The sequence below is a fragment of the Zeus faber genome (genome assembly GCF_960531495.2).
Source record: "Zeus faber genome assembly, chromosome: 2".
Classification (NCBI taxonomy): domain Eukaryota; kingdom Metazoa; phylum Chordata; class Actinopteri; order Zeiformes; family Zeidae; genus Zeus; species Zeus faber.
In genome coordinates, this window is record NC_137189.1 from 16,750,656 (window position 1) to 16,758,404 (window position 7,749).

Here is a 7,749-nt window from a genome sequence, read left to right on the forward strand (position 1 = left end):
TGGAGCCTTAACAAGCTTTTTCCTGCAGGATTCTGTATCAGTGGCCACCTATTCTGAAGAACAAAGTGCAGGCACAGAAACATGATGCACCCTAAATGAATTGCAGGTCGTTAAAGAGTCTGTTATTTCTATGCAATGCGCCCATGCACGCATGCACACACGGACGGGTGCATGCGGGCATGGGCGCATGGGGTGCGTGTACGCGATTGATTTTGCGTGCGTTTGTGAGGGTGGGTGGCTGCGCAGGGATGTGGGGTTTTGGAGGGGTGGGGTGGGTGGGGGTGATTGTGCGACATAATCTCCTTAACTCGTTCTAATCCTCGTCATTCACGGACAGCCTTTACACAAATATAACCAACATCACGGTTACCTAGGCTGCCTTCTTTCACTTTTTTGTACTATAGTGACTCTCTTCCCCCTCCAGCAGTCAATGAAATATCGTCAACAAAGAGACCAGTCGATTGTGTATCTGTTGTCTGGGGTCGGCGGCATCAGCATTCAACTGCTTAATGGTCTTTAAAATGCGAAAGGGATCGCGAGCCTTCCCCACATCACAAGTCACCAAAACATCAATTGGCCCACCGAGAAGTTGTAATAACGGTGTAATAATGTTGTAATAATGTTGTAATAACCATTCTTGCAACGTGGAGATAACACTTCTGCTAAGGATTGGGTTGTCTGTGATCTGGTCTTCAAACTTGAGACGTGATAGAAGTGTTGGCACCCAACTAAGCAGGCGTAAAGAAATTGGCTTGGGGAGAAGTCACTAAGCCCCAGAGAGCAAACATAATAGAGGGAATTCAAGACCCAGCCATCCTGCATCCAGCACCGACCAGGGAGATCATAGCGTCGCAGAGTGCAGGTATGCTGCCTGATAGACTATTGAGCACTGACCATTGAACAGTTATATGACTTTCAAGGGCTCAAGTCTGCCAAGATATACATTTTTTTAAACAAACATAAAAATCGGTTGAGCTGCTGATCTGATACATCGAACGTCTTACAGGTTGTATCCTTATAGTCTTCAATGCAATACAATATACTGCGGTGCAAAATATGCAACAAAACTTCAGCACCACGGACAGGTCTTAAATAGAGGTATGAAAAATGGGTCACCTGTCTCAGGCTGTTAAATTGAAATTACATTTATATAAATTCTCACATCCTCCCTATTTATTTTGTGCCAACCGTGTCAACCAACCATTTGATATTTTCCAGTGGAAACATACACCACTATTTAATTTTCTCTACATTTCTAATGCTCCTCAAGGTTGCTCTGTTTGTCATGTTACATGGGAGGAGACACTTCTCCTCCACTTCTGACATTTCTCGTCACTGATCCATGCAATGCAATAGATATGATTCAACCAAGATCAGGGGCAATTATGGACTGACAACATAGACTCCCAATAGTTTGTCTTAGCAAAAACAACATTATATTGAGGGATGAGGCCACTTCCTTCAGATGGCATTCATGATTAAGCAAGTGCATACTTAAACCTTGCTTTTGTGACCTCAGTGCAAAATGAAGGTTTGCCCGGAAAATGTTTGTGCCATGCTCCATGGCCTCATCTAGTGCCAGCATCCACTCCCATATGACGACACCCCTCCCCAAATAGCAGAATGGAGCAGCCCTTCCTCAGGTAGTGACACTCAGCCCAGCACAACAGCAGCAATCCAAAGTACAGTCCACCCCTCCTACCACCCCCCCCCCCCCCCCCCCCCCCACCAAAGAAAAAAAAAACCACCCAGGACCCAAACCCAAACCCACAAGTCGGTGCAGTGGACGCTCTGACAAATCTATTTGGGGCAAATTGTCAGTGAGAAACTTCCGCTCGAACTGCCTTGGACAAAACTGGCTGTTGGGGAGAGCAAATCCCGCTGCATGAGGGTGGGGACAATGGAGGCGAATGTGTTGATGTGCGGCCGGTGGCTAGGGAGGGACAATGGACGGATTAGTCAGTCCCCTGGCTGACTGATTTGAGATGGCTCCTCTCAGCCTCTCACCGTGGGGAGTCCCATTGTCCCACTCCTGATTCCCACTTCTCACAAACTCCAAACAAAAGTCAATCTCTTTCTCAAGGGGGGAAAAAATATCGACCCGTGTTTCAGCTCGAGAAAGTGACTCAAAAACTTATTTACGAGACGGCTGACTCCCTAACTCCCCATCCACTCTCGGCGTGGTTTTTCGGTCGCCTTATCCTCTTCACTTGCGGTCTTTATTGCGTGGCAGCGGTGGAAAGTGGAATTCTGAATGATGCCGGGTGTGGTTTTTCAGGCTCAAGTGGGGCAGAGGCACCTGTTGGAAGGCTTAGAGACGGCTTTGCGGGCCCAGTCATTAATATTAAAATATACAGAGATGCCATCACGGGCTGGTCTGAAATCGGTCTGATGTCGCCCCTGGGTTCCCCTCTGGATGGACCTCTGCTTTCAGGCCCTTGTGAAGAGCCTTCTTTTCTTTCTTTTTTCTGTCTTCTCTTTTTCTTTTTCCCTCTGAAAAGACTCGTTAACAAATTATGACAGCTGAGTAGAGGGGCTTAAGCTGTTCACACTGCAAAGACAAACATGTGAGAGCCAGGCGTGTAACATAGCAATGAGGAGGACTCTCTCTGCCCATTCACATGATTTCATAAATGTATATGTAGCAGAAACGTATCTACGGTGCATTCAATGTGACGTCTGCGGTCGATTCTAACTGGGTTGGAGCTTGGCCGCAGTTGCACACTCATCCTTCACTCATCCTTCATTCAAGCGAGATTAATTTGGTAACACCGGAATGTACCGTTATTGAGACACAGCTCAAGAGTTTGAGCATCCAAGGATGTCCACTTGAAAAATAGAATTAAGATAAAATTCATCTTTCAGGGTCTTTCAGGGATTTTAGATGTCAATAATTACCGTAGCACACATGAAATATATGGAACAGAGGGAGAGAAAAAAGTCTGTGATAAAGGGTTGTTGTAAGAATCAGAAATTATCTGTTTTTTAACCTAAACCTCCCAATAAGTGTTCAAGGTGCGTTCAGTGTAATAACATCTAAAGTAAGAATCCACCATATTAACAGCACCACATTTAAACTCACCACATGGAGTTCCTCATCCAAAGGCCAAAAAATCCACAGACGCTTGCGATGCTTAACTTCTCAGGTGTGCTCCACTTGTCTTGAGTCAAACACAGCGTTTTTAGGTTTAAGTGGATGATGTGCTTGTGAACCATTCGACTTAATACATTTGTGTACAACTGTTCCCACTCCACAGCTCATTCAGTAAAATAATGGAACACAGTCAACTGTAGCGAGGGAAGTTACAAGGTAAAATTGGTTTGAACAAATTCAATAAGTCGTACACATTTCAGAATTAAAATGGATGCAGTTACCTCCAGATACATCTTACAACTGACATATTTCCCTTATTACCGGATATTCAGAATTGAATTATGCGCTAAACTCTTGGAATTTATTATATTATTGTCCGAATAAAAGCATTATTACTGTTTTATTTAAGTGGCGACATCTGCTGACTTCAACGGCCGAATCAAATAATTGAATCCTCAAAAGAAATCATGAGAAAACACAATGTTTGTTTTGCTTTTTAGAATGCTAATTAATGCTAAGAAATGCGAAATTAAATCAAAGTAACGTGTACGTGAAATGTATTAGATAATAGATAATAGATAGATAATTGAATAGAGTATATTTGCAAGAATTTGATTAAAAAAGATTATTGTTTTTTATGGATTAGTATCATATATTAGTATCTTAATATGCACTTTATAGTGGTTAAAAACGCTGATATTTTACTTGGTAAAAATTGTTAAGAACATCATCAATGTTCTGAAAAGTAAAACAATCTCATTAAGAATCAATCATCTTTCATTTATTTAGATGAACAGTGTTATGGCTTCTATCAAGGTTCTCTCCTATCTGTTGCAGAACTGACCACCAGACACTAGACTAGAAATCCGGCAAAGCCATACTATAAAATACTAGTTCAGTGAATGTTAATGGATAATAGCAAACAACAACACAGAAACAGTTTTATGTGCATATATGTACAGTACGCACACCAACATAGTCCATTCTCTCTCTCTCTCTCTCTCTCTCTCTCTCTCTCTCTCTCTCTCTCTCTCTCTCTCTCTCTCTCTCTCTCTCACTCAGACACATACACAGAGCGTGTGAATAGATGTGTTTGAACACCAGTGGTCTAAACCGTGGTCACGGCCATCGCAGAGATTTAGCTGCAGAATGGCCGTCACGGGGCTCCCACTGCGGTGAGGGTCGCGGCCGCTGCAGAATCCACCTGAAGTCAGTGTGTCAGAGTTGCTCTGTCGCGGGCCCCTGTCATGCGTCCACGTTTTTAATAAACGGTTTGTTGTCAACAGTTTTCCAGCGCGGGCCCCGTTGTCCTCTTGGGCAACCCTAACCCTAACCCTAAGCGGTCTGCAGGTCTCCAGGTCAGGTTCAATGGTCATGGTCTGGGGTCACGTTTCACCCTTGTCACTTCCCTCCACCCTCCCTGGGGAAAGCCACACAACATCAGCACTGTCAGCAGTGACCCCCAACCCAAAGGCTGTATAGGTTCATGTTTTGTTCCATCCCAAGCCTTATTAACACATTGTCTGGCATGAACTGCGGTTCCACCAACCATAATTGCACTGATTGCTGTGATATTTAATAGAATTAAAGTCAAAGGCAACACCTGCCGTAGCCTTTAAAAGGTTGATAAATCTTATTTTAAACTCATTTGAAGCTCCACAAGTTGGTTTATGGAAAGCCTAACTGGACAAATAGATTGCATGAGGGTCTGTGTGACTTGGTTGGTATCATTTATTGGGTCCTTGTACTCTGCTGTAGAGTCAGGAAATAACATTCACTGTATTCAGAGTCATTTGCATTTATTTGCGTGAATCAATATCACTTTGCCTCCTCAGACTTTGGTATTTTGAAGCAGAATAAGTTATAATAAGTGCTAATAAGTAAATAAGTTACGTTTGCGCAAAGCGTGTGTGTGGTCGTGTGTATGCATGCATGCTCATGTGTAAGACAGAAATTCATCTTTTCTAAGATATAACAATACGACTGATCTTGATCTATTCTCTAAGTTTGCATTGTGGTTATTGACTTTTTCTCAGCCCCCAAAAAAGACAAAAGAAAATGCACCTTTTCTCACCTACATCATCATGAAGTCAAAATAGGTTTCTAAATATCAACGCATATCTTAAAATTTGTCTACAACTATGTTCATAATAACACAAATGTAGCTTTCGCAGGATTTTATAGCTTCAGAATACCAAACCACAAGTTGTATTGAATTCATTTTTATCCTACAGAACAGTGATTTGAGACCTATCTTGATGAAGAAATTGGAATAAATCTGAATAAATCTAAATATATCTTTTCAGAGGTTTTCATTCCCCATGCAGGAAATGGTACTTAGACGATTTAGCCGCTTAATCAATAACAAGAAAACTTCACATGTTGGCCGGTTAAGATTTATGAAATGGAATTGATTGTTTTCTGTTTATTTTTAGGCCTTTCTGTGGACTTCTGTTCTCCCCCATGAAAGACGAGGATGACGAGTACAGATAGCGCATGGGAGAGTGGCGGGCTTCTTTAGAATTGCCCATACAATGACAGGGCCAAAGAGGCAAGCCAATTTTTTTTTGTTTTGTTTTGTGGTTGTTGCTTATATTCACTCGGCGATCGTCCTCGGTGCTTTCCCATCCTCGAATTCCCTCAAAGTTTCAGATGTCCCACAATGCCCAGATGTCGTCCTTTTCGCCCTTAAGCCCCCCTCTCCAGCTCAGAGCTATCATTCATAACCTCTCTGTGGAGCTGGGAGTGAAAGAGGTAAGAGAAGGGAGGGAGAGGGGAGCGGCGAGCAACATGGCAGCTTATTTAGAAGACTTCCTTTATTGGAACATGTGCAAGCAGTTCACTCACAAAGGACTTAAATAGGATATTTTCTGTTCCCTATAGTTGCTTTCCCCTTTTAAGTGCCGAGGGAAAAAAAGTAAGTTTACAACTCCCTCCTCAATGGGGGCTCTTCACTCTCAGGTTGCGGGGACCTGAGTGACCTAGGAAAGTTAATTAGGAGGCCAACAAAGAGCAGGCTGGAGCAGAATGCTTCGCCTCTCCTCCAGCCAAAGATGTCATCCATTAATTAGGAAAATCTTTAAGGTGGCCTTATTGAATTTACAGAAAGCCCCGCGTTGGCGGGCAACAGATTTTTGATCAAGCCCTGACTCAAACAATGCCTTTCTGGGGGTTAAAAAGGAAGAAGAAGGGATGAAATTGGTAGCAAGAGAAGGGGAGAGAGAGAGGGGAAAAATAAACCTATGGGTTCGCCGTGCGGTACAGTTCGGGTGGTGGTGGCGGCGGCGGGGGCTGCCGATTGTGACAGCTCAGATTCACATGGGTATGGGGGGGCATAGTTTGGGGATGATGTCATGCAAAGGCAACCTGGGAGCTTGGGAAGTGGGAAGGGGGTGGGGGGGGTGCTGGTGGTGCTGAGCTCCAACCACAGGGGCCACTCAAAGTTAACATCGCTGCCTGCATCTGGGCCAAGTCCTTTTCTTCTGAGCCAAGAGAGGCTTTCCTGAACACTGAGCCCTCCACCACCACCCACACCCCCATTCACAAATCAGAGCTTAGTTGACGGCTAACCTATCGCTAAGTGGTCAACTAACTGCTTTTGTCCTCCCTTTGCCCGCCATAAATGACGCTTAAATAATTTAGCGCTATTATATTTTTCAACAACTGCTCATTTCTTGTTCTGGAATTTGGTGCCAATCCAGAAACCATTATTATGATATTAAAGACCAGTATTGATAACACCTCCGTCCAAGACGACATAAAACTATTAATTTATCCCACACCTGCAAACATTTGGGTCCCAACCCTCCTATTTGAAAGAAAAATACTAATTTTCATCACTTGCTTTCATCTGGAATTCTCATTTTAGAGATTACATTTCCCATTCATAAAACCTATCTTTTCTGCCATTTCCAGGAAAATAAATGTTCAGACACATCCAAATGAGTTCACATTGACAAGGCTTCTTTCCAATTGTCAGAATGCCTTTGGAAGCGCCCTTGACCACAAACATCCACATAGCGTCATGATAGCCCTCACTCTCTCACCTCAGATAGCCTGAGTGGCTCCTCAACTGATTCTTATGCTATTTTCCATATTTCCTGACGGTAAAGCTACTTGACACCGTTTTGAAGTTATAGATGGAAGCAGGGGGAAGTACACAGAGCTAAAAGGGAAACAGCCTCTATAGTTAGTGACTCCAGGATAGCCAAGTTGCAGGCTATGTGTTCATGCGTGCCTGCGTGCCACACACATGTCGCCCCGTCCCCACTCCCATAGGTTGGACTTGAACCCCTCGCCCGCCCCCTCCTGTGTACTAATAGGATGGGAGGGCCTGTGTGTTTTGTTGCATGTCAGAAACAATCACTACCCGGGCCATTACATTTACAGCACGTAATGCTTTAATTGGTGTAACGCACCATGTTCCGAGGGGCGGAGGGGAGGAACGGCTCACACAAAACCACCCTTAGGGAGGAAAGAAAATGAAGAGTTGACCATTAACACGGCCTATTCGATATGTCAGTGATTCTCAACCTTTTTCATATCAAGGACACCCCTCAATTTGAAAAGCATTAGGCCACGGATCCCCCTAGTAATCGTTTTGCTTAGGACTCCTATGGAACTGCTGGGGGAGTCCCCAAACCCCACGTTGAGAA